The sequence below is a fragment of the Bos indicus x Bos taurus genome, chromosome 5 (assembly GCF_003369695.1).
Source record: "Bos indicus x Bos taurus breed Angus x Brahman F1 hybrid chromosome 5, Bos_hybrid_MaternalHap_v2.0, whole genome shotgun sequence".
Lineage (NCBI taxonomy): Eukaryota > Metazoa > Chordata > Mammalia > Artiodactyla > Bovidae > Bos > Bos indicus x Bos taurus.
The window spans coordinates 82,524,679-82,552,534 of record NC_040080.1 but is presented as its reverse complement, the minus strand read 5'-3'; the positions used below and the strand labels follow the sequence as shown (position 1 = coordinate 82,552,534).

General features: G+C 40.6%; 1 pseudogene; it reads left to right on the top strand.

Annotated features, from left to right (window-relative positions):
* LOC113893543 lies at positions 1–27,856 on the top strand (annotated as a pseudogene).

The window sequence follows — 27,856 nt, the reverse complement described above, 5'->3', positions numbered from 1 at the left end:
ATGGAGTCTTTGCAGATGCAATTAAATGAAAGATCTCAACATGAGAGCATCCTAGATTTAGAATGGGTTTTTAATTCAGATTGGTGGTATCCTTATAATGAAAAGAAGAGGGAGATTGAGACACAGAAGCAAAAGGATGAAGGTCATGTGAAGAGAAAAGCTGAGGCTGGAGTTGTGCTGCCCAAGCCAAGAAACACCAGGAGCCACCACATCCTGGAAGAGGAAAGCAAAGATTCCCCTGCTTCAGTAAGAGTATGAGTCTACTGGGCTCTTGATTTCAGATTTCTTGTCTTCAGAACTGTGAGTGAATAAATTTTTGTTTTAAGGCAAGCTTGTGGTAATTTTTATGGCTGCCTTAGAAAGCTAGTATACCAGATCTTCCTTGATTTTCAAGAGAGCCTTCATTTTTGTTCTCCTCTGACCCATATGTATATATGAGCCATTGGCTCATTGGTGAAGCCAATGACCCTTCATTGACTCACCTCACCCTTGTTTCTTATTATGACCTTTCCCTGCAAATTTTGTTCTTGGCTGTCTTCTGCATACTTTAGACAATTGTCCTTCAATGGAGAGTTCCCCATCAAGGTATCAGACTCCACCATGGGTGGTGATACCCAGTAACCTATACTTTGGAAGATTTCAGACACCTCTTTCTGGATTTCAAATCAAATATGACCAATTTCAACTCATTATCCTCTCTCAAAACCTTACTCCTACCCCCCACACCATATTCTCTAATTCAATCAATGACATCAACATCTACTGCTGCTGCTGCTAAGTCGCTTCAGTCGTGTCCGACTCTGTGTGACCCGTAGTCATAGACTGAAGTGCTAAGTCACTTCAGTCGTGTCCGACTCTGTGCGACCCCATAGACATCAGCCCACCAGGCTCGCCCGTCCCTGGGATTCTCCAGGCAAGAACACTGGAGTGGGTTGCCATTTCCTTCTCCAAGTCATAGACTAGTAATTTCTATCTCAGAAAGATCTCTTAAAAACTGCCCGTCTCATTTTACCATCCCCAAAGCCACTAAGATCATGATTTCTACTGATCCTGGTCATGACTACTACCACCAGCTCTCCAGAACAAACATCTTTCCATTTCTTTCCCCTTCTCAGCATCACCTTCAAAGTTATCCTGAGAAGTCAAAATCATGTTCTCACTGTTCTACTTCAAAGTCTCTGTTGGATTTCTACCATCCAAAGCAGTGAGATTCTTTTCTGCCACACACACAACAGGTGTTCACATTCATCAGTGGTACCAGTTATACACGGTTGTCTAAATACTTGTCACAGCTCTGCCCCTTTCCCTCCCAGTGAAGAAATACATCAAAATACGAGCAAGGATGGCTTATTTACCTGGATAATTTCAAATCCCACTAGTTGAAAACAAAACTAATTATTTTAGAAAACTTCAGCATTTTATTATTCATAGTAAATTACTCACAATGTATCTCACAGGCACATTGTATTATGACAGAGAAATTGAGGACAAATCCCCAGAGAAAGTCTAGTTCTCTAATGTGCCATATAAAACCGTCACAATTTTGCTCATTTTTCTTATTGTTTCTCATTCCCCACATCACTCCCTGTGCTCCAGCTACACTGATGATATAGCATTTTCTGAAGACACATTTGTTAACATTGAACTCGCTGTAAGGCTCCCTCTGCCTATAATGTCTTTTACCCCACTGAGCAACTGGTGAACTGATCTCCTTTCAAGATTCTGCTTAAGTTGGTACATCTCTGAGAAGCCCTCCCTGAGCTTTTAGACACAACTGTTCTCTGATTCTTCTTTTAAACATATCTGTAATCATTTCCTAAGGCGGTCATAACAAATTAGCATACACAGGGTTGAAAACAACAGAAATGTATTCTGTCACAACTCTGGAGCCCAGAAGTTCAAAATCAAGAGTGCGCCAGGGTTGACTCCCCATGGAGGCTCTGAGACGTGATCCTTCCTCACCTTTTCCTGGCTTCTCCTGGTTGTTGGAAACCATGGCACCCTTCAGCTGTGCTGTGCTTATCGCTCAGTCTTTCTTTTTTTTTTTTTTTTTAATTTTATTTTATTTTTAAACTTTACATAATTGTATTAGTTTTGACAAATATCAAAATGAATCCACCACAGGTATACATGTGTTCCCCATCCTGAACCCTCCTCCCTCCTCCCTCCCCATACCATCCCTCTGGGTCGTCCCAGTGCACTAGCCCCAAGCATCCAGTATCGTGGATCGAACCTGGACTGGCAACTAGTTTCTTACATGATATTTTACATGTTACAATGTCATTCTCCCAAATCTTCCCACCCTCTCCCTCTCCCACAGAGTCCATAAGACTGTTCTATACATCAGTGTCTCTTTTGCTGTCTCGTACACAGGGTTATTGTTACCATCTTTCTAAATTCCATATATATGCGTTAGAATACTGTATTTATGTTTTTCCTTCTGGCTTACTTCACTCTGTATAATAGGCTCCAGTTTCATCCACCTCGTTAGAACTGATTCAAATGTATTCTTTTTAATGGCTGAGTAATACTCCATTGTGTATATGTACCACAGCTTTCTTATCCATTCATCTGCTGATGGACATCTAGGTTGCTTCCATGTCTTGGCTATTATAAACAGTGCTGCGATGAACATTGGGGTACACGTGTCTCTTTCCCTTCTGGTTTCCTCAGTGTGTATGCCCAGCAGTGGGGTTGCTGGATCATAAGGCAGTTCTATTTCCAGTTTTTTAAGGAATCTCCACACTGTTCTCCATAGTGGCTGTACTAGTTTGCATTCCCACCAACAGTGTAAGAGGGTTCCCTTTTCTCCACACCCTCTCCAGCATTTATTATTTGTAGACTTTTGGATCGCAGCCATTCTGACTGGTGTGAAATGGTACCTCATAGTGGTTTTGATTTGCATTTCTCTGATAATGAGTGATGTTGACCATCTTTTCATGTGTTTGTTAGCCATCTGTATGTCTTTTTTGGAGAAATGTCTATTTAGTTCTTTGGCCCATTTTTTGATTGGGTCGTTTATTTTTCTGGAGTTGAGCTGTAGGAGTTGCTTGTATATTTTTGAGATTAGTTGTTTGTCGGTTGCTTCATTTGCTATTATTTTCTCCCATTCTGAAGGCTGTCTTTTCACCTTGCTAATAGTTTCCTTTGATGTGCAGAAGCTTTTAAGGTTAATTAGGTCCCATTTGTTTATTTTTGTTTTTATTTCCAATATTCTGGGAGGTGGGTCATAGAGGATCCTGCTGTGATGTATGTCGGAGAGTGTTTTGCCTATGTTCTCCTCTAGGAGTTTTATAGTTTCTGGTCTTACGTTTAGATCTTTAATCCATTTTGAGTTTATTTTTGTGTATGGTGTTAGAAAGTGGCCCACTTTCACCATTACTATTCAACATAGTTTTGGAAGTTTTGGCCACAGCAATCAGAGCAGAAAAAGAAATCAAAGGAATCCAAATTGGAAAAGAAGAAGTAAAACTCTCACTATTTGCAGATGACATGATCCTCTACATAGAAAACCCTAAAGAGTCCACCAGAAAATTACTAGAAATAATCAATGACTACAGTAAAGTTGCAGGATATAAAATCAACACACAGAAATCCCTTGCATTCCTATACACTAATAATGAGAAAACAGAAAGAGAAATTAAGGAAACAATTCCATTCACCATTGCAACGGAAAGAATAAAATACTTAGGAATATATCTACCTAAAGAAACTAAAGACCTATATATAGAAAACTATAAAACACTGGTGAAAGAAATCAAAGAGGACACTAATAGATGGAGAAATATACCATGTTCATGGATTGGAAGAATCAATATAGTGAAAATGAGTATACTACCCAAAGCAATTTATAGATTCAACGCAATCCCTATCAAGCTACCAACAGTATTCTTCACAGAGCTAGAACAAATAATTTCACAATTTGTATGGAAATACAAAAAACCTCGAATAGCCAAAGCGATCTTGAGAAAGAAGAATGGAACTGGAGGAATCAACCTACCTGACTTCAGGCTCTACTACAAAGCCACAGTTATCGCTCAGTCTTTCAACCCCACAGACTGTAGCCCACCAGGCACCTCTGTCCCTGGAATTCTCCAGCAAGAATACTAAAATGGGTTGCTACGCCCTCCTCTAGGAGGTCTGGGAGACCTAGGGGGTCTTCCCAGCCCAGGGATCGAACCCAGGTCTCCCACATTGCAAGTAGATCCTTCACCATCTGAGCCACCAGGGAAGCCCCACCCTTGGGCTGATGTTGTTTAAATCCAATCTCTGCTTCAGTAATCACCTGGCATTCTCCCTGTGTGTCTCTGCATCTCAAGTGCTCCTCTCATTTCTCTTATAAGGACACCAGTCGATAATTCAGGGCCCAGTCTTAGTCCAGGGTGATCTTACCTCAAGACCTTTAACTTAGCTACATGTGCAAAGACTCTATTTCCAAATAAGTTTGCATTCCAGGCAGCAGGAGTGAGGGCTTGAACCTAGCTTTCTATGGAACACAGCTCAGTTCACTACAGTTCCTCTGCCAGAATCATATAGTAATGATTCCTTCACATCTTATGCCTCCTCCATCACACTCTGGGCTCCTTGAAGGCAAGGGCCATCACCTACTCTTTTTTTTTTAATTCCCACAGCTTATCACAGGTCCTAGTACCTAGTAGGTACTTAACAAATATGTTTTTTTTTTTTAATTTTATTTTATTTTTAAACTTTACAAAATGTATTAGTTTTGCCAAATATCAAAATGAATCTGCCACAGGTATACATGTGTTCCCCATCCTGAACCCTCCTCCCTCCTCCCTCCCCATACCATGCCTCTGGGTCGTCCGAGTGCACTAGCCCCAAGCATCCAGTTTCGTGCATCGAACCTGGACTGGCAACCCGTTTCATACATGAGATTATACATGTTTCAATGCCATTCTCCCGAATCTTCCCACCCTCTCCCTCTGCAACAGAGTCCATAAGACTATTCTATACATCAGTGTCTCTTTTGCTGTCTTGTACACATTAAAGAAGGAAAGGAAAAGCAAGTGAAACTGACTCTCTTTTCCTCACTCACAGCTTCTCTCAAGCCTTAGGTTTCCAAGAATCTTCCATGCCTAAGACATTTACATTTATTTATTTATTTAAAAATTCTACAGTGCTTTACAATGTTCAAAAATTTCACACATGATTTCCTACAACCCCATAAGAACCTTTTCTTTTTTAAAATCCCTTGCCCCTATCTTGCCCACCCCCCTTTCTTCTCCCCACTGGGAGTCAATAGCTTTTTCTCTATGTTCTCTATATCTGTGAATCTGCTTCCTTTTCTTTTTATTCACTAGTTTGTTGTACCTTTTTAGATTCCATATATAAATGATATTGTACAGTATTTGTTTTTCTCTGTCTGATTTACCTCACTTAGCATCAGATCAGATCAGATCAGTCGCTCAGTCGTGTCCGACTTTTTGCAACCCCATGAATCGCAGCACGCCAGGCCTCCCTGTCCATCACCAACTCCCGGAGTTCACTCAGACTCACGTCCATCGAGTCAGCGATGCCATCCAGCCATCTCATCCTCTGTTGTCCCCTTTTCCTCCTGCCCCCAATCCTTCCCAGCATCAGAGTCTTTTCCAATGAGTCAACCCTTCACATGAGGTGGCCAAAGTACTGGAGTTTCAGCTTTAGCATCATTCCTTCCAAAGAAATCCCAGGGCTGATCTCCTTCAGAATGGACTGGTTGGATCTCCTTGCACTTAGCATAGTGCCCTCCAAATCCATCCATGTTGCCGCAAATCATGCCTAAAACCCTTAAAGGCTGTGACCAAGGACCAGCCCCAGAGGGCTAAGCAACACTGAGGGTTTTCCTGTCTCTTTACAGAATTGCAGATCTGAAAGCATTTGGAGTTCATTTGGTCTCTGCCTTGAGGCACATCTGCACAGTTGGATTGTCCTAGCATCTGATAAACTAGACTGAAGAGAATCAATCCTGTTTTTAAAACTCAACAGAGAGGTGTTTTTGAAAACCCTTTGTGACACTGTTCCCACTTGTACTCAGTTAAAAAAAACAAAGCAATGTAGTGTCTCCTTACAGGTCCTGTTGCATTTCCCAGGTTCCCCTCCCTCTGCCACCGCATAGAAGCTCACATTTTGAGACCAGCAGAAACACTTTTCAAAAGCTTCCGTACCCTTGAAAACTGAGCACAGCTCAAGAGCCAGAAAATCTAGAGCTCTTGGCCTAAGGAAGACCACTGAGACTTCCAAAGGCTCTTTGGTGTACCTAGAAAATTCAGATAAGCATTACAGTACCCCTTAGAAATAGAGTAGTGGATCATGCAATTAATTATTCCAAAAATCTCCATCTACAACTATACACTAATTATCCATTTCTTTCCCTCTTAACCCTGGGCTTTCAACTGCCTATAAAGCCAAGAATATTGTGTCTTGCTATTGCAAGATTAAGTTTCATATTTGCCCCAGAAAGAAGTCAAAGCAAAAAGGAAAGGGGGAGAGGGAAACACCTCTAAGCCATGCATAGTTAAGGATTTGGTTTCAGATCAACGTTAAAAAGCAGAGATAATTAGAAACATCATATGATTTGTGTACAACACAAGATCTGCATTGCTAACTAAAACCATAACTGACCTAATTTCACTGAATGTTCTAACAAAAATGACAGACATGTGAAGAAAGAAATATAATACAAGCAGTGGATGTTCCATGTTTTCCTCTTGAGTTTCAAACATATTCCTTACCCAGCAGACAATACTGATGTGTTACTGACAAGAACACAGACCCTTGCACAGCCAGCAAAAGGGTGTGTGCACATCCCCAAACCCACAAGATTACAGCTGCTTGACCCCAATAAGATTAAGGTGTTTTTCTTTTTTTTAATTAAATTCCAGTGTACTCAGAGAATGGGACAGAAAGCTAATCAAAATCCAATCCATTACAAAATCTGTCTCTTTTTATCAAATCCATTAAGAAAATGTAAAGGAAACTATAATGGGAATTCATTTCTCTCTTTCAATATAGGACAAAATTAACAAAGTCTCTACCCTCTCCTAAATGATTCAAGAGTCTCCAACTGTACCCGGGGGTATCAAGACACAAGAGACACCTCAAGGTCTAATCTCTCTTGCAGACAGTTTCCTCTCTTCTCACTGTAGCTCTTCCCTTACACAAGCATGCTTGGGAAAAGGTCACATTGTGTAAGTTATTTCTAGTCTTCTGGCAGGATTTAAGCTCTAAGCTGGCATTTTATTTGCCTCACTCTACTTGGAAATCCCTTGCATCAATTCTGCTTTCACAAAGAAATCGGGCGGTGCCGCTTTCTCTTAAATGTTCTTTGCTATATATTTCCTGTTGGGTAAATGCTCATGGAATGTACCCAATAAAGTGTCAAAGGGAGAACAATGTCAGCAAGAACAAGATTTAGGAGACTCAGGGAAAATTCTTGTCCATACTAAATATGGGTGAGAGCACCAGGAAATCAGAAAGTCCCATCTCTGTGACTTCTTATCCCAATCTGACATGTGCTGCCTTGTCTAAGGCTGCTTATCTGTCTCCCTGCTTTTAAGTAAGCCTCACTTTTGCATTCTCAACTCCCATAGCTTTAGCTGTGAAAGATAGGAGACTCTCCTGCAGAGGTGACTGTGTTCTCTCCATTATTTAGAGCAAGCTCCTCTATTAGACAGGTTTTCTCACAGCAACTACATACAATAATATTCGTTCGCTGTTAATATGCTGATGTAGTACTATGTGTTGAAGATTCAGGTAAAGATAGCCCAGGCTCGTGGCTACACACTGAATGCTACCATTGCCAATATTCTCAAAATGGAATCAGTAGGGACCGCAGAACCTGGGCTTCTAAGTATGGCTAAGAGTTGTTCCCTTTCCCCTGGAAGGCAACTATCTCTTTCACATGAATACAGCCTTGTGCTGATTTTCTAGAAATTATTCTGCAGGCTGTTCACTCATTCAAGGGAGACTGATTGAGCCTGAGATAGTGCTTGATGCTCGAGAGCATCACAGTGAACAGAAAACTCTCCCTTGCAGTGTGGCACATGGAGAACGATTCAAAAGGAGATCATCATAATCTACAAAGACTAAGGCTAGAATGGATACAGGGTTCTGCTGTGGAAAGAGTCAGACAGAACCAGGGTCAGATTCCAATTCTTCAGTGTTTCCCTGTGGGATCTTCAATAATCTTGGGTAATTCCCAGCTCCAACCTCCTGGTCAATGTAATGAGAATATCTTTTTTATAGATTTGTTTTGCAAGATCAGTGAGAAAATGTATGTAAAAGGCCAAGTACTGTGCCTAAATCACAGGAGACAGTCAACCAAAAGTGACTGCTATGACTGCTTTGGACAGAGGAACATGGGAGAAGTTGGGGGAGATTAAATCTGTCCCCCAAATATGACACTTACTGCCCATGATCTTGAAGGATATTGTTTCAGGTGTTTAGTACTATGTAACAAACTACACAAAAACCTACTGCCTTAAAGCACTCATCTTATTTTGCTCATGACTTTGCTGGTCAGGAATTCAAGAAGAGCTCAGGTGAGTGGTTCATCTCTCACCCATGGGTGTTAGTTGACGCAGCTAGGGCAGAGCATCCACTACATGAGGCTCCCTCCCTTGTCTCCCTGGTACCTCAGTGTCCCTTGGCCTCTCCCTTTCTTCACATGACATCTCACCCTCGATGGCCTCTCCACAGGGCATGGGCTTCTCACAGGCATGGCAGTCTCAGGGGAGCCAGACCTATCACGTGACAGCTAGTTTCCTCCAGAGCCCACATTCCAAGAGATAGGAAGTGGAAGCTGCCAGTCTCCGAGGCTTAGGATCATCACAGTCTATCAGTCAAGTAGTCACAGAGTCAAACCAGATTCAAAGTGAAGGGATACAGACTCCATCTCTCAATGAGAGGATTAGCAGCCATCTTTAACCTATCACAGATGTGTGGGAAATCATCAGACAGAAAAGTGGAGGGAAGCATTTCCAGACCTAGAGAACAGGCTGAGTGGACAGAATTTGGAGGTGAGCCCTGCATTTATCTCCTCCCCCTCTGGAGTATCAGGCACATGGTTGGAACTGGGAGCAAGGTGGGGCTATTGCCTACTGTTGAATGTTTTAAATCCTGACTACAAGTTGCACCTGTGTGGAACTATGAAACATCATCACCTCACTGGAAACAAGGGAACTGATTCTCTAATTCAGCATTTCTTATCTCTAGTTTCAGCAGTATCTAGTGGTAATAGGAAAAGTCAAATATTCAGTGATTATAAGTCAAGTTACTCGGTGACCACACTCTCTCCTCCTTCTGCCTTTACAACCAAATAATTTATGACCTATTGTCCCCTGGGTCACATATAAATTTAGGATTTATTGCCATATATTGACATCATAGACATTTTTCACTCCAGAGACCCCCACTGAACCATAAGCATCTACGTTTGGACTTCCATCTACCCATCACCACCCTAGCACCATGCCTGATCCACTGGCTCAGAAGCCATAGGCAGTTTGAGTTCTGGGAAAACATAAGATGGAATTTGTGTCCTCAAGGGACTTTTCTTGTTGGGCAGTGAAAAGAAGACAGACCACCACAGTGTACTGTAACAAGCACAGACCTGGAGGAAATGAGATGTGCTTCAGCCCACAGGCAGACTTCTTTGGGGCCATTATAGGCTTCCAGGTGACTTTATAAAAAAATAAACACACACGTGCATGCACACATACATGCACACAGTCAAAGAATACCTAGGAATCAAATTTAGAACAGAAAAAACATTCTCTGAGTAGCATTTTAAGGAGAAGCATATGTTTTAGGGGTGTGACATACATTGACCACACAAATGATATAACTAAACGTTTTGTTAATTCTGGAAATTTTTGCCTCAAATGACATTATGGGGCATTTGGGATTAGCAGTCATTTTTGTCTGTTTTTAACTACTGCCCCTCTGACCTAATGTTCCACTATTTTAACTATCACTTAAGAAACTTTGTGAACAAAGGTCCTTCTAAGCAAGGCTATGGTTTTTCCAATAGTCATGTATGGATGTGAGAGTTGGACTATGAAGAAAGCTGAGCACAGAAGAATTGATGCTTTTGAACTGTTGTGTTGGAGAAGACTCTTGAGAGTCCCTTGGACTGCAAGGAGATCCAACCAGTCCTTCCTAAAGGAAATCAGTCCTGGGTGTTCATTGGAAGGACTGATGTTGAAGCTGAAACTCCAATACTTTGGCCACCTGATGTGAAGAGGTGACTGACTTTTTTCAAAAGACCTTGGTGCTGGGAAAGATTGAGGGCAGGAGGAGAAGGGGATGACAGGGGATGAGATGGTTGGATGGCATCACTGACTCAATGGACATGGGTTTGGGTGGACTCCGGGAGTTGGTGATGGACAGGGAGGCCTGGTGTGCTGCAGTTCATGGGGTCGAAAAGAGTTGGACACGACTGAGCAAGTGAACTGAACTGAACTAAGGAACTAATGAATTTCAGACTAAGCCTGTCATTTTCAACCAGTAAAACTCACTGCCTTCCTTTTCAACACACACCCAGACTTTCCTTGTGGTGTGAGATCATTCAAGGTATCGTGGAGAAAGCTATCGGAAACAGAGGGAGGAACGAGAGCCAGGCTGCTAGCCACGAAGAGCCACCCTCACATCATCCCACATGTTCTCCACTTTTTGGGTTTTCTTCCTCTGCTGTTTTGCTGCCTTTCTCTCTATCATCTGTTTCATAGAACCCAGCTTAATCAGCTTTTTACAATTTCTATATAATTTAAAGGGAAGTCAAAGAACATTCCATTTAACGTCTCACTTTGCAGGGAGAGAGCTGAAGCTCAAATATACTGACTTGCCCAGCATCACAGGGTCAGAATTTCTCACTCCACTGAAGCCAATTGCCTTTCAAGCCATGTCCAAGAAATAGAGAATGAAATTCATCATCTTTCCTACAAAGCATTGTGAACACGGATTACAGGAAAGTTATTATTTCAAAAACATTATCTGTTCTGCCTATTTCATTACATATGGCTTGAGATATCTCAAATATCTGAAATATCTCAAATTTAACCCAATTCAAGATAACAGACTTTCTAAAGCAGGTCAAGACTTCTACTGCAGGTTAAGAAACTGTCAGAAATACATACTCCGTAAAAAAAAAAAAAAAACACTATACATTCCAACATCTTTTCTAACCGGAAAGAACCTTGGTTAATTATTTGGTATTGAAATTAGTTCTTAAGAAAAATTCACTCTAAGAATAAGGCAAGACTATGTTTTACTGCAAATGTAAAATTCTTACCTTCCATAGAGAGGTAATGATAATGTTGAGTAAAATTTTGTGAGTATAAGATGATGGATGAATCCTGAATGATACAAATAGTGTTTTATTAACCAGTGACATTGTTGAACTGTATAAAACAGTCTCTTCTTTAACCAGAAGAAAGGAAATCAGTTTACATAATGGCAATTATATAATTAGGAGGAACTACAATAACATTTGGCTATCCTGACTTAATAACTGTGTTATGATAGAAACAAAATATTATTTATGTTATCCTCTCATTGAAGCCAATAAAAATTACAAGGCAGCTGATTTTATTTATGGATGTCTATTTATTACAGATTTCTTTTAGATTTAGCTACCACAAAAATGACTCTTTGGCAATGAATATGGATGATTGGATAATTTAATACCATACTATCTCAGCCAAATTAAATGAAAACATATTGGACTTTTATCTTCCACCCAAGTAATTTTTCTTTAACTGTCCTTTTTTCCAAATACCCTTGACATGTCCTGACTTGCTTATTGTCTAACTTTCAGTTAGTGACCACAGCCATCCACAAAGACAATGTGCAGAACATTTAGGAATCAATCTTGCAGACAGGTGTCAGTCCCATGCTGGGAAGTGGTTCTCTGCAGGATAACGAGCTACAGCGCAGATGGTCCGGAGCAGCAAGACTGGGGGAGGAGGGGAAAAAGTTAAAAGAAGATCCTTGTTGACCAGAGTTCAGAGCTCGACTAGGTTGGCAGAAGTAGACTCTCTGATCCAGGAACACAGGGAATCACATTATTTGTCAAGCGGGCACCTTTCAGCCTCTGCCTCCACAGGGAGGCCTGTGTGTTCATGTACAGAGTCCTGACCCTTCAGTTATGGTCAAGACTGATGGAGACTATTGGTGGGAGTATCCTGAGATGTGATAAGTAGTGAAATGAGCAAAGTTCCACAGTCTATCCCACCCAGGAGTCAATTTTTGAGATGGAGAAATGGATATAAATAAGTGAAATATGAAAAATAAGTGAATGATCTAGAGAACAAGGGAGAAGGCAATGGCACCCCACTCCAGTACTCTTGCCTGGAAAATCCCATGGATGGAGGAGCCTGGTAGGCTGCAGTCCATGGGGTCTCGAAGAGTCAGACATGACTGAGCGACTTCACTTTCACTTTTCACTTTCATGCATTGGAGAAGGAAATGGTAACCCACTGCAGTGTTCTTGCCTGGAGAATCCCAGGGACGGGGGAGCCTGGTGGGCTGCATCTATGGGGTCGCACAGAGTCGGACATGACTGAAGTGACTTAGCAGCAGCAGCAGCTAGAGAACAAAGAGCAATATACCTAAATACAAGGAATGGTAACTTCATGAGCCATTAAAGTGAGACATTGGGACTTCCCTGGTGGTTCAGTGGTTAAGAATATGCCTTCCAATGCAGGAGACATGAGTTCAATCCCTGCTTGGGGAACTAAGATCCCACATGCCACAAGGCAACTAAGTCTGCATGCCACAACTAAAGAAGCCTGTGCACCACAACAAAACCCCGCACAGCCAGCAAATAAATACATGTGTGTGTGAAGTCGCTCAGTCGTGTCCGACTCTTTGTGACCCCGTGGACTGTAGCTGCCAGGCCCCTCTGTCCACGGGATTCTCCAGGCAAGAATACTGGAGTGGGTTGCCATTTCCTTCTCCAGGGGATCTTTCCAACCCAGGGGTCGAATCCGGGTCTCCTGCTTTGCAGGCAAACACTTTATCCTCTGAGCCACCAGGGAAGCCTCAAAACAGAGGGGATTTATATATACCTATGACTGATTCATGTTGAGATTTGACAGAAAACAACAAAATTCTGTAAAGCAATTATCCTTCAATAAAAAAAATTAATTAAAAAAAAGAAAAGAAGAATATCATCAAGCATACAAGAACCCAGAAATTTTGTTCTTCTTCTTACTCCTTATATAAAAGGTAACTTCTTTGTGAGTTACTTGAAGAAATGAGATTTTAAAAAATTAAAATGAAGTGGAATATTGAAGCTCCTGCCTAAAAGACATGGCTGGGTTTTTTTTTCCATTGAAAGATCATTAAAATAACTAGATCAAGCTTTGGATCTCTTTTGGTCATTAGAACACACTTTTTCTAGATTTTACTATTTTCTTATCTTCACAGTGTTAAGATGAATGCCAAGCTCATTTTCTATTCAGTATGGCTTAAAATAAGAATGTAAGTTGTGTGAGGACATGAAAAAAATATACTATTTCATATCTCACAAGATAGTTAACAAGGTACTGAGTGTTTAATTGGCTGTTTCTGATACCCAAATGTTTTAATCCCAAGAGGAAATGAAATGACTTATCTTAAACAAATTATTTTATATCTTATCATTCCAAGATAGCATTTACACATCAGTGCTTTTATTCAAGAGTGAGTAATGGGAATGGTTAGCACAATGGCTGATTGAGGTGGGAGTCAAGGACTGAGATGTTATGAAGCACAGAACTTTTGGAGAAAGCTTAAATCTCAAAAGAGAGGTGTGTGCCTCTTCCATGGCTCCTAAGGCCAGACATGGCTCTGTTTCCGGTATGAAACAGCCAAACCAAATATTTGGTTAAAATGATATGTTCACCATCAAAACGATTGCCTTTCTATTGCATAATGTCATTTCATATCAAAAGATACAATAGTCCAAAAACCTTTATCCTAAATAATGTTTAGTCTATATCAATCAGGATACAAAGATTATAAGAAGTTTCTGTGTAACAAAGGACTCTCACAAAATTAATCCTGTTTTGTCTCTAATTGAAAGCATTTTCAAGCTATTCTGAGTTTTTACATTATCCCATTCCAGTGCGACACTGGAGTTGTCATACGAAGACTCTTCCTCCTCTGGGATAACAATCAACAAAGAGGGGAAAAAACTACCTTTGCTAGTAGGATACTGTTTTATATGATCCTATATTTAACTGCACATTTTATTACCTTTTTAATATTTACATGGATATGCATTTAAAAGACATTGAAATATTAAATACTTGTCAAGTGTATATTGTCTCCTTGATAATAGCTTCTTTGCTTTTTTTTTTTTTTTTGATGCATTATAGTCACTTGAATTGCTTTGAAACATTGAAAGATCCTGGTTGGAAAGATATATAGAGTTAGACACTTTGTAGTCTAGTCTAAGTAATGAGATTCAAGGACAACAATAAAAAAAATTTTAGAAGTGCAATTGTTCTTAGGATTTTATTCTTATACCATCAATTATGTGCCAGCATTAGGGGAAAAAAACTAGTGTTTTTACTATAACTTTCTTTCTCTATTCCTGCCTAGTCCTTGATGGAAGTGCTAAATGCAAAGAAATGACAAAAATAATAGAAAGAAGAAATCAGAAGTAGAGTAACAGATAATTCACAACCAGCTTCGGACTCAACTCAGTAACTGAGTATCTGTAGCTGTGTCAAAGAACTAAGCTTTGGGGGCTGTAATAGCCTTGGTAGTCTCAGTTTTTTAACTATTGTTTGACACAGAAGAAATTTTGGTCTTGTTTGATTAATTGATGAATTAACTAATGATTCTACAGTCTGTTTATCTATAACTTGTCTCTCTTATTGAAACAGTCTCATTCCTAGCACTGGACTATTTCCAGTTCTCATATTCATTCACCTGGATTTTTTCCAGGTTGTCTGCAATTATTAGCCTACTACTTATTTTTCTCCTTTGCAAATTAATCATTATCTAGTCATTAGGCCCTCTTATCTTTTCATTCATTTTATAGGAGCTTTAAACAATACCCATAGTTTTACTTACCTGTATGTAAATGACACAAAATACGTCTTTCTAGCCCAGAACTCTCCCTGAATTCTAGCCATATATCCATCTCCCTTTGGACATCTAATAAATAGTCATGATTTGCCCCACCCCATGCCAACCAAATATGCTCTTTCTAGTGTCCTTATCTCAGTAGATGACACTACTACCCATGCATAATTCTTGACAACTTCCACATCTTTGAATGCACATTAAGTATCTTAAAAACTACTTATTCTTTTCCTCTGCCTCTTCTAGTACCACCTAGCCTAAGCTGCCATCATCTTTCACCTTCACTACTAACTACTTTGTCATTACTACATCCACTGATACATTAAGAAAAGTCAAGATTAAGTGGAGCTATTTCCTGCAAGTTCAAGACCATGGCAATTGCTCAGTACTCCAGGATAGCAAGAGTAACAGGGAAAACCTTCAACATGCATGGCTCCCAGCATTTGCACCAATGTACATACAAATTACATACAAGGGGCTTCTCTTGTGGCTCAGCTGGTAAAGAATCGGCCTGCAATGCGGGAGACCTGGGTTCTGTCCCTGGGTTTGGAAGATCTCCTGGAGAAGGGAAAGGCTACCCACTCTAGTAGTCTGACCTGGAGAATTCCATGGACTGTATTGTTCATGGTGTTGCCAAGAGTCAGACATGACTGAATGACTTTTACTTTCACATACAAATTAAGATCCACAAAACAGCACGTTTGCCAACTATGAAAGCTTTAGTACTTTTTAAATTAAATTATAGCTGATTAACAATATTGTGTTAATTTCAAGTAAACAAAGTGATTTTGTACAAATAGATATGTATATATCTATATTCTTTTTTGTGATTTTTCCCCATTATAGTTTATTACAAGATATTGAATATAGTTCTTTGTGCTATACAGTAAATCCTTGTTATTTATCTATCTTATATATGGTACTATTAAGTTCATACTCCTAATTTATCCCTCTTCTATTCCCTTTTGGTAACCATAAGTTTGTTTTCTATGTCTGTGAGTTTGCTTTGTAAATAAGTTTCTTTGTATCATTTTTTTTTAGATTCCACATATAAGTTATCACACATTATCTATCTTTCTCTCTTACTTCACTTAGTATGATAGTCTCTAGGTCCATCCATATTCCTGGAAATGGCAATACTTCATTCTTTTTTATTGCTGAGTATATATATACACAACAATACCATATCTTTTTTTATTTATTTATTTTATATATATATTAATATATAATATATAAATATATAAATAAATATAAATATATAATATATATATTATTTTTTTATTTATTCATCTGCTAATGGACACAAGTTGCTTCAATGTCTTCCCTATTGTAAATAGTGAAGTTTCTATGTTTTCATTGTTTATTTTTCTTTCTGTTTGTATATACTAGTCTTGCAAACTTCCTAATGCATATTTTAATCACAAGGTCCAGATCTACAGTTGCTTTATCTGATTGAGTACTCACTCAGATGAATGCCAGAGACTTTTAAAGCCCAGAGCTGAGCTGATTTAGTCTGATGGCTGGGTATTAGATTTTACATCTTTATTTTCACTTTTTCAGAACAGGCCTAAAATAATGAAATGCATCTGGGTAATCTACACACCGCAGTATTTTGGAAGACAAGCTGGTGTGGTGGACTTCAGCCTGCAGAAACCAGGGTCTGAGCCCAGCTCCACCACTTACTAGCTGGCTAATCTAGGGCAAGTACAATTCTATACAGTCCCAGTTAAACTCCTTTTAGACGTTCAAGCACTGGGTTTGGAATCTGAAAAATTTGGCTTCAAGGCCAAGTCTTTCACTTACAAAAATTTAGGAAAGTTTCTTAACCTTCTCTGGATCCCAATTTCATCATCTATAAAACGGAGATATTCTACTTACTTCACAGAGTTGTTTTCTTTTTTTCTTTTTTTGACCATACAGCATAGCTTGCAAGATCTTAGTTCCCCAAGCAAGGACCGGATCCAGCGCTTGGACAGTGGAAGTGCCAAGTCCTATCCACTGGACTACCAGGGAAGTCCCGCCTCAGTGTTGGTTTAATGATCAAATTAGTTCAGGGACAAGTGCTTGTGACAGTGACTGGCACCAGGAGCTGCAATGGGGAAAATAAACTAGAAGCAGGTGAGACACATGCTTAGCAGGTCCCTGACCAGGAAAAGGTGAGAGGTTCATGGGGCAGGTTGCCAGCAGCCAAGTCAAAAAGCAGAGCGAGAAGAGTGAAATCAGAAAACGCAGTTATTGAGCATCAGGAATCTATCATCAGTTAGTAAAAAAAAACAGAGACAGAAAGAGAGAATGAAGAAAACACTCAGAGTAAAGGGAATGGGAGAGCCTATAGTCCCAAAGAGAAAATATCAGTAGCTTCCTGACAATTTTCAATTCCTGAGGACCCAGCTAGAATTCACTTTGTGAGGTTTCTCTGAATTATTTCAACAACAACAAAAATTTGTTATGAGTAATTTTAAAGTGGGGAAACCCGACAACATTACCTCTGCCAGGCAATCAAAGTCAACATCAACAGTGAAAAGTCATATTGATAGCACATAACCTTGGCATGATGTAATAATGACAATGCTTTATGTCTGTGTTCCTCCTCCCCAAACATATAACCCCAGTCAAAGTATGAGAAAACCACTGGCAAGCCTTGGTTGAGGGACCATCTACAAAATACCTGACCAGTATGCCTGAAAACTGTCAAGGCCAGCAAAAACAAGGGAAGTCTGTGAAACTATCACAGCTAAGATGAGCACCAGGAGACAAGATCACTAAATTTCATATAGTATCCTGGCTGGGATCCTGGAATAGAAAAAAGACTCTGAATTAAAACCAAGGAAATCTGAATGAGCAATAGAGCTTAGTTCACAATAATGTATAAATATGAACTTTTTCATTATGACAAAAACTATTCAATATGTTAACAATTATTTTTAATTATGACCAAGAAACTATACAATTATGTTAACAAGTGAAAGTAAGTGTTATGTATAAGGGAACTCTGTACTCGCCTCACAATTTTTTGTCTGACATATTCTAAAATAAATTAAAAAAAAATAATAAAGTAAAACGCTCTTTTGTTCCTTGAGCTAGACTGAGATAAGGGCTGACCCTGCAACCAAACCAAATTCTGGCTTAGGTACTAATCGAGACCTTGAACAAGTTACTTAAAATCACCAGCTTCTTTATTCCTCTGTAAAGCAGACAGAGTACGTTTAAAGTTTGCTGGAAGAATTAAAAGCTAAATGTGCGGACAGAGCAAGAACTTATTAAAAATAAAATTATTTTTGCTATCATCATCCATCATTGCTGTTTTTATGTGTTGTGCACAGTCATGTCTGACTCTTTGCAACCCCATGGACTGTAGCCCATCAGGCTCTTCTCTCCATGGAATTTTCCAGGCAAGAATACTGAAGTGGGTTGCCATTTCATACTCCAGGGAAACTTTCCCACCCAGGGATTGAACCCATGTCTCTGGTGTCTACTGCATTTCCTGCATTGGCAGGCAGATTCTTTACCACACTGCCACTTGGGAAGACCCATCATTGTTATCATTATTTAGGTAAGGTACATTACCTAAAACATGGAAGGTGCTCAGCAAATATCATCTCCTTTATCCATTCCCCCTTGTTGGTTCTTTATAATACACACACACACTACCCTAGAGCATCAATACATCTCAAATGTCTGTATCAACTCTTTATTAACACAAGCCAAATATACACAATTGACCACAGAAAATGTCACTCTAAACTAGGGTGATTCATCCACTGAAGGAATCTTCTGTGGAGAGCTTGTCCTGTATCTGCTTGCTCTTGATCAGGGCCGCCAGGCTGACAGTGGGCCAGGGACTGGCCTTTGTCCCTTTAACCTTTTTCTCACTCTAGGCTGGCTGGCCTCAGCCTTGTCTACTCATAAAATATGCCAGTGTTTCCCACAGGGTCTGGCCCTCTATTCCACCACACAATATGGAGAATTTTTAAAAGACAAACAGGGTAGATGGGCTATCAACCCTGTACAGGGAACTTCAATAATAATATAACATTTTATGAAGATTTTTTAAAAGTCAACTTTCTAACACCAGTCATTAAGGTGGCCTTTGTGTTATTTAGGATCGTATAAGCATAGAAAAGAAAGAAAGTAATATTTCAGTCTTTTTGCTATTTCCCTAAGGAAACATACTTTCTTTTAAGCCTAAAACACAATGTAGTTAACTCATTTTTGATCATATAAAATAATTATATCATAGAAAATACACTATGAACAGAAGAGAAAATCTTCTCCAAGATTGAAAAGCAATTGTTACCCTATCTTAAGTCTGATGTTTAAAATGTTCAGAATTTCTTTTGTTTCCTTTATCAGCAGACTGTTTTTCAGGCTTTCTCCCAACCCTGCCCTATCAGTTAACATGTAATTCAGTTTCCCTTAGAGCAAAAACATTTGGAGGATATGGGATATGTACTTGGCATGGTGTTAGGCCTTGTGAGGACACAGTGGAGAAAAGACACAATCCCTGCCTTCAGGTGGCTTATTATATAGCAGAGGAAATAAAACATGATGATAATTATAATATATGCTTGGCTAGAATCTTATGAAGCCTATAAAGGATGCCTATTCAAATCCCCATCAGAGGCAATAAAGCTGAGGGGAGCTATTTCCAACCATGAGGGATCAAGAAACATATGAATAAGAATTGTCCCTGAAAAACAAGGACTATTTTGACTCCTGGAGAAAAGGCAGGAGGATCCAGAAATGAACCTCACATATATGAGGATGTTCATGGAGCCAGTAAAGTGGAGTTCACGATACAGTTTACTTTTAACTAAGTAGTTAAATTCCATACCAACAGCAGTTTGTTGCTTATTAATGATAATACTCCACTTTCGTTGAGTTCACCAGACATGATTCTTCTTTATCAGTCGTTGTAACTGGGTGAAGCTCAGTATTCAATTTTGCCCTAATTTCTGCAGAAACTTCCTTTCTGGGCCTCTCTCTAGCCTTTTATAGAAGAGACACATGATGTCACTGTGTTTGTCCCTATTATTCCATTTGTCAGGTTTTGTTTGTGTGAATAATTCAACATGACTCAGAAACCTGACTTTTAAAGAATCAGTACTATTGTGAAACAGGCAGCACATGCTCTCCAGAGTTATTTAGTATGACTCTTATAAACTGAAAAATATATAAAAAGAGACATCAACACAAATGTGAAACTCAGAAAAACTGGCCCTGTCTTTCTTGCCATCAAATGTCCTAATGTATTCCAGTTCATATATAGGTCCAACATCTTAGAATTGGAGAATGTTTCAGTTGGACAATATATGACCTTAGGAAAATTTGTTTAAATCTCCCTGAACTTCAGTTTTTCATGGGTAAAATAAGTCTGAGATATCAATGTGGAATCAGAACATCAATGGATCAAAACTCTAGAATCTGTTGAGAAGTATGCTTGCTGCTGCTGCTGCTAAGTCACATCAGTCGTGTCCGACTCTTAGCGACCCCATGGACTGTAGCCTACCAGGCTTGAGGGTATAGTTAAAATCTGATCATTTTAAGACCTGTGTCTTGAGACCTTGTTGTTGTTGTTGTTTAGTTGCTAAGTCTTGTCTGATCTGCAACTCCATGAACTATAGCTCTCCAGGTTCTTCTGTCTGAGGGATTTCCTAGGCAAGAATACTGGAGTGGGCTGCCATGTCCTTCTCCAGGGGATCTTCCTGACCCAGGGATCAAACCTGTATCTACCACATTGGCATGCAGTTTCTTTACCACTGAGCCACCTAGAAGCCCATCCTGGGAACTTGGCTAATTCTAAATTTCTCAAAACCACTTAATGAGACATGGATGATGAAACAGCTCACCTAGGAGCTAACTGACTCTCTGTGAAGCAATGTTGTGGTCTTTAGGATGGCCTAGAACAGGACTGTCACTGGTGAGAATGCCTGAGGTCTGCCCAGGGTGGGTCCTAAGGGCTCTCCTTTCCTTTCCTTTCTTGTCTAATTAGCTCCTCAGAATAGAATGCTCTCCCCTAGACTGTGGTATCACCAAGAAAAATCCAACTGAATTTGTATAATTGTATTTTGGGGGTTGGATCACAGGGGTCATGGTGCACTCAAATATTACACAATAAATCAATTAAATATCTTGATAATTATATTCAAGGTGCACATCACAGGAGGGAGAGCAAGGGGGTCAAGTTGAGTCTGGTAGGAATTATCAACGTCCTCTACCTTAGTTGAGAAAGGCTTTCTGAAGAAACAGGATTCACTTTAATAACCACTGGGACTCCATCGGCACCTGGTATGTCTGGTTAAACCCAGTCTGGCCAGGACTCACAATCAGACTCAAGTGGGCTGGGACACAGGAATTCCAAGCTTTGAGGGCTTGACATATGCCACCTCACCTAGAATTAGTTGTGCGTGTCTTGTTCCTCTACTGGAGTGCATGCTTCCTGAAGGCAAGAATCTTGACATTACTGAAACCTTTGTGAGCCCCTAGACAGTGTCTGGTACCTGGTACTTGGTAGCTGATAGGTGTCAAATAATTGAGGTAATTCATTTAACCCCAGAGCTGGCATGGTTTGAAATCAGAGTTACTATTCTTTGAACCTTTTAGAATGGCTAGACTCTCTTCCCAGCCATGACCCAGGGAAGAAGAAGAATCCTTTTCGATGAGGAAGGAAAAGTCTAGAACTGAAGCTTTCCTTGTTCCTCCCTGGTGCAAATGTGCCTTAAAAGAAAGCAGGAAGGTGAGCAGACAGGCTGGGCCTCTCACGGGATGCACACGAAGTGTACTTTTCCCCTACCCCATCCCCATCACATCCCACTTCACCCCTTCTTCATGTCTGCAAAGTCTGGAGTATAGAGTTAAATAATGATGTTAAACTGAATTCCGTTCACATATCCTGGGTGTACGGGAGATTTGGTACTATTGTTCAAAACATGTGCTGCTCTTCCTTGTGAGAGAATTCTATTTCCTTTCCTCACTGAAGCAGACTTGGCTGCCTCACTGGCTTTGCAATGGAAAGCAAGTGAAGGTAACTCTCCCTCTGAGCAGAAGCTTTAAGACCCAGCTTGTGACTCAACATCTCTCTTCTCTCTTCCATGAGACCTGCCACATTCCAGATTTTAAAAATGCTCATTTGTCTAGGTTCCAGATTAAACAGGAGGTGGGACAGCGCCCAAGCTGACCAACTCTGGATATGTGGTGCAAAAAATAAAAACTCTTTTTCTTACAAGCCACCAAAATTTGAGGGTGGGGGTGGTTTATTACTGCACCATCATAACAGCCTATACTGTTGATCCAAGTATACTTTCCAGGTGCCGGGAACTGTGCCATGTGCTGGTATATAAAGGTAAATGGCATGGACCATCATCTTTAAGAGACTCTAATCTGTGATGGAGACAGAAATATACTCAGCAAAGTATTATATAAGTCAGATATGTGAGGAAAACAGACTCGTAGAGTCTCTCTTGATAAACTTTCTTGAGAAAAAGCCTCAAGGAAGAACAGTTCAGGGCATATATGCAGCTAATCAGGTAATTTGGTTACTGTGCCCAAAGAGTGGCATTTGGAGATCACAGTGTACAGGGGACCCCAGGGGATGTTTATTATTCACAGTATATCCCAGTTTGAATTTATGCCATTTGTCTTATGGCACAAGACATAAGTGTCTTGCGGGACTATGAATTTAATCATTCATTCTCCTTACTTCATCAAGTATCTCAATTTAGATAATAAATTATATAATCACCTTGACATTGATGTGCTAGATCTTATTGGTTGTTCATGCTCTAAGGCTGGCATCCTGGACAAGCCATGCTTCTCAGACAGGCTGACTGCACAGGTCAAGTTCCATGATGAGCCATGCCTACTGACAGGATGAAATATCAGATTGCCTACCACACCTACAGATCCCTACTGAGAAAGTAGCCCAGGGGTCTCTTTCAGAAAAATACTCTTGTGCTATTGCACTGAGACCCTAATTTACGGCCCTGATACTTCAGCCACAGCCAATTAAACCTGAGAATATGCAGCCAAAGTTGGCTGTGGACAGGCTGGAAGAAAGGAAATCAACCACTTGGGAGGTGACACATTTTAAAACTGATTTGTTCATTCATTCAAGAAATATTTACTGAGCACCTGTTCTGTAGCAGGTGATCCATACTGAACAGAGACAAACTAGCCCAGCCACATGCTTTCTTGGGAAATATGACAGCAAGATGCACGGGGAGCAGGGATCGGGGGAAGAAAAGCAGCACCCAGTGGGCTCCCCTTCTGAGAAGGTAACAAAAGGGCACTCGGACTGCTGATAAATCAGAACCCAGTGGTTCTAGCACTCCTTCTCCCCACGGAGCACCCCGATGCTGAGGTGGGTTAACCTACCTCCTGATTCTCACCTGCACCCTGAAAAATCAACGACCACCTAGGGTTGCCAAATTTGGCAAATAAAAGCACAGAATGCCAGTTACATTTGAATTTCAAATAAACGATGAATACTTTTTAAATCTAAGTACATCCATACAATATCTGGGACATAATTATACTAAAGATTATTTGTTGTTTATCTAAAATTCAAATGAACCGGGTGTCCTAGATTCTGTCTGGCAACTTTACCCTTATGGCATTGGCACGGATGGGCAGGGAGGGAGGGTGGGCCCAGGGAGTGGGATTGGCAGAATCTTAGTGGCTCAGGGATTTTATACTAAGTCAGCCCTAGTGCTGTTTCCACCTTCACCATCCCCAGAACTTCCGATCTGAAAAATTTCCCACATAGTACCTGCAGAATCTGGGGCCTCTCCTGTCTCATCATCTCTCTGACACTCACAGGAAATGGGAATAATGATACCTCACAGGGTTGTTGAAAAATGTACGCTCACTCACTCAATCAACAAACATTTACCAAAGGTTTATATGCCAGGTACCCTGTTCAGTAATCAAGGCATATACAAACCTTTCTCTCCAGGAACTCGCTATCCTGTGACATGCACGCGAGTGAATAAACAGATGACATGCATTATGACAAGAGCAGTGACGGGTGTACAGAACATTGCAGCCCAGTGCCTGCCTCTGTTGCTCCATAAATGCTGGCTGATATGACGAGTCTGTAGGGATAGAGCTCTAGGCTCTCCTTCTTCCCACTCCATCTTTGGACTCCTTCAAGAGTTGAAGATTTGCTCTGGTTTTCAGCCCTGGAGTGAGGTCCCCTCTGGCAAGGGTCCCTGACATCATGGGCTGCCTTTCCAACTTCCACCTCTAATGCTCTGTCCACGTCTCCTGCCAGGACCTCCTGCTGCCTCCCTCTAGGCCTCCTTGATGCTGACCTCCCACTCTGTCGGCTGGCCCTCACCCAGCAGTTCCATTAATCTGACTTCCAGGCATCAGGCATCTGCAGGAGAGCTTGTCCAAGTGAGAAAGAGTCCTGCTGTACCCTTTCACTTAGGCAAAAAAAAAAAAAAAAAGCCTGTGTCATAAAGCAATTCCCTGTATGACCTTGTAAGTGTGGGCAATCACTGTGATGAGCCTAGTGTCGATGTTAAAGGTTTGTAAGACTTTCGGGATGGAAATGAAATACGATCCAGGTTTTCCAACCCAGAAGAGAATCTCTTCAAGCAACTACATCTTTCACGCCACTTCAACTTTCTAGTTTCTGGGTTGGCTCAAGCCATGTCAAACCTGTGACGCAGAGCCGGCAGCTTGAGTGTGGGAGTGTCAGCGCAGATCTATTTCTGTGGCAAGTTCAGTACAGGCTGAATTTAAAATATGAAAAACAAAAGTGAGGCTCATAACTATGTTACCCAAAGAGGGGGAGGGGATAAAAACACAAGACTTCTACAGAAGCACCACTGCCCCTCTCCCAACTGCAATTTATTACAAATGTGTCTCTATTCCAGCTCCTAACATGATGTGCCAAGCTGAAAAAGAGGCAAATCATTGTGAGGTTTCACTGTGCCTGCTTTTAGTAGCCAGCTCTAGTCCTGCCAACCCTTCTATCCTCTAGCCAAATAGAAAGTTGCAACACAGAGGAAATTGTCTTTTGCTCAGTGGAGGAATGGCAAAGTCCCCACAAACTAGGTCTTACTGTTTGCTTGGGGTCCAAATGGAAAAGAGAGGGGATGCTACTGCTGTGTTTCAAGCTGACACAGATTCTCCAACATCCCGGGCAGGGGAGGGAGGAGGGGGAATGACCTAGGGGCAGTTGTGTGTGTGTGTTTTAGCCTAACTACCTAGAGGTACCTCCATCAATAGCTGGAGTCTAACATCAGTGAATAAGACTGAAATGATCCAGTTATAACATTAGCATTTCTCGTGTTAGGCAGTCTTGTTTTGTGGCAGTTGCTTCCTGATGGGAGGCTAATATAGCCTCTCATACACCCATATAGGACTAAAACTAACAGAAATGCAGCTAACTGAAGTGCTATTGACCTGGCCTGCTCTCTCCTGGCATTTTCATCCATGGACGTTAGCTGGGCCTCCACAGTGACTTGACAGCATGATCATTTTACACCACAACTAGTTTTGAGGGGCTCGAACAAAACTGGTCATTTTTACTCATAATGAACAAGGAGTTTGTGAAAAAAGTCTTATAAAGGGAGAGGGAGAGAGGAAGGGAGAAAGGCAGGGAAATGTTCGAACTAGCCCCCATCTGTTCCCTGAGGTCTACCCTTGGATTTGCATCATCTTTTCTCTGGATCTCATGAGTCTTCATTGTTTTGAGTAGTGATTTGTGGTGCAGGGCTGCTGACTAATTTTCCTTTCTCTTTAAATTCCTGTGTCTGCTTTCTTGGCATTTTTGTCTTTCCATTTCTTCTCCATGGAATGTACTTCAAACAGAAATGGAAAAAAAAGGGATCTTCAACACAAGAACTCTTGCATTCCCAGCTTTTGCAACAGAACTCTTATTTGCAACATAAATTCTTTCATCACTAGACTGGAAGAGATACGTAAATTCCTCTAACCAGTATATCATTGACTCAGATTGTCTCCCATTTTTTTTAGTATAACTTCTCAATTATATAAGGAAATTCCCAAAATTGAAAATATATTTTCAAATTTGCACATAATGATATTAGCTGTAGGCCATGTAATTTTAATTCACTCATTAACCCAGTCAATAAAATGTTTATTGAATACAATGTGCCAGACCCAAAACTAACTATTCTAAGTTTAACAGTGAACAAGACAAGCACGGTCCCTGCCTTCAAGGAATCAGACTTCATTCTTCCATTCATTCTTTATTTCATAAGTATTTGAGTCTAATAATCTACAAGACATTTTGCCAAACCTGCTGACAGAGGAGCCTGGTAGGCTGCAGTCCATGGGGTCGCTAAGAGTCAGACATGACCGAACGACTTCACTTTCACTTTTCACTTTCATGCACTGGAGAAGGAAATGGCAACCCACTCCAGTGTTCTTGCCTGGAGAATCCCAGGGATGGCGGAGCCTGGTGGGCTGCCATCTATGGGGTCGCACAGAGTCGGACACAACTGAAGCGACTTAGCAGCAGCAGCAGCAGGGGATATAAAACAATTTCCTGGTCCTCATGGTATCTCAGTGTTCTTGATTTTTTCCCTCAGTTCTAATAGCATATTTTTCATATAAACTTTTGGTTCTACAACTGAAAAACAATTGTCATTACAATTACCAGTAGCCCAGGACAGTGTATTTCAAAAATTTCAAACTCTATTAATTTTCAGCAGTTTTTTTCATATAATTAAATCTGCTGAAGGTGAAACTCCAATACTTTGGCTACGTGATGCCAAGAACTGACTCACTGGAAAAGACCCTGATGTTGAGAAAGATTGAAGGCAGGAGGAGAAGGGGACAACAGAGGATGAAATGGTTGGATGGCATCACTGACTCGATGGACGTGAGTCTCAGTGAACTCTGGGAGTTGGTGATGGACAGAGAAGCCTGGCATGCTGTTGTCCATGGGGTCGCAAAGAGTCAGACATGACTGAGCGACTGAACTGAACTAAACTGAAACCCAAGTCAGAGTTGTCCCGTTTGAGACTTCATTAAAACTGAAGTATTTGCTGTTTGAATGCTATTTTGTAAAGTAAACATAGCCAGAAAGAATAAGAATTGTCAGAATGTGCTTTGTCAAAATGTGCTTCATTTTCCAGAAGGTTCTGCTTCCCTGCTCTGCTCATTCTAAGTTTTAGAATTTTGCTATAAAATATACATTTGTATATTCATCCTAATGTGTTTCCTAAATTAAATTTTTATTATGACAATGAAAAGAATTAGTTTTAAATGCATAAAACCCAACTTCTAATTCTTACAAAAGAAGACATAACCTGGTGGCTTCCCCAAATGGGTTTTTGTGTGGTGCACCCTGGAAGCTGGCCCCATAGGACATGACAGAGCTCCTGTGAGCCCTAAATGCAGGCTGCAGCAGGTCAGAGGCCATGGCGACCTCAGCAGCAACATATGAATTTTCCTCAGGGCAAATGATGTGAGGACTGGTACATAGTGGGGAAGACAAATACGGAAATAAATACTCTGAAGACAATAAACAGTTTTTTGACCATCACTGAGGGGTCATACACTCTATCGAAATAAATGGCAAAACCATATCATGGGATGTGAAAAGAAGCATGGCGCTACCAGCATGGCTTCCTTGGCTTCTCTGTACAACCAATGACCCTCCAACAATAAGACCACAACTGCTGGTAAGTTTATTTGGACAAACCATAAAAGCATCAAACTGGCACTCTCAGAACAGTGTGTAGTTTATTCTACCAGAAAGAAGAGTCAGGAGTGGGCTCCTGCTTCAACACCTTACAAGTAA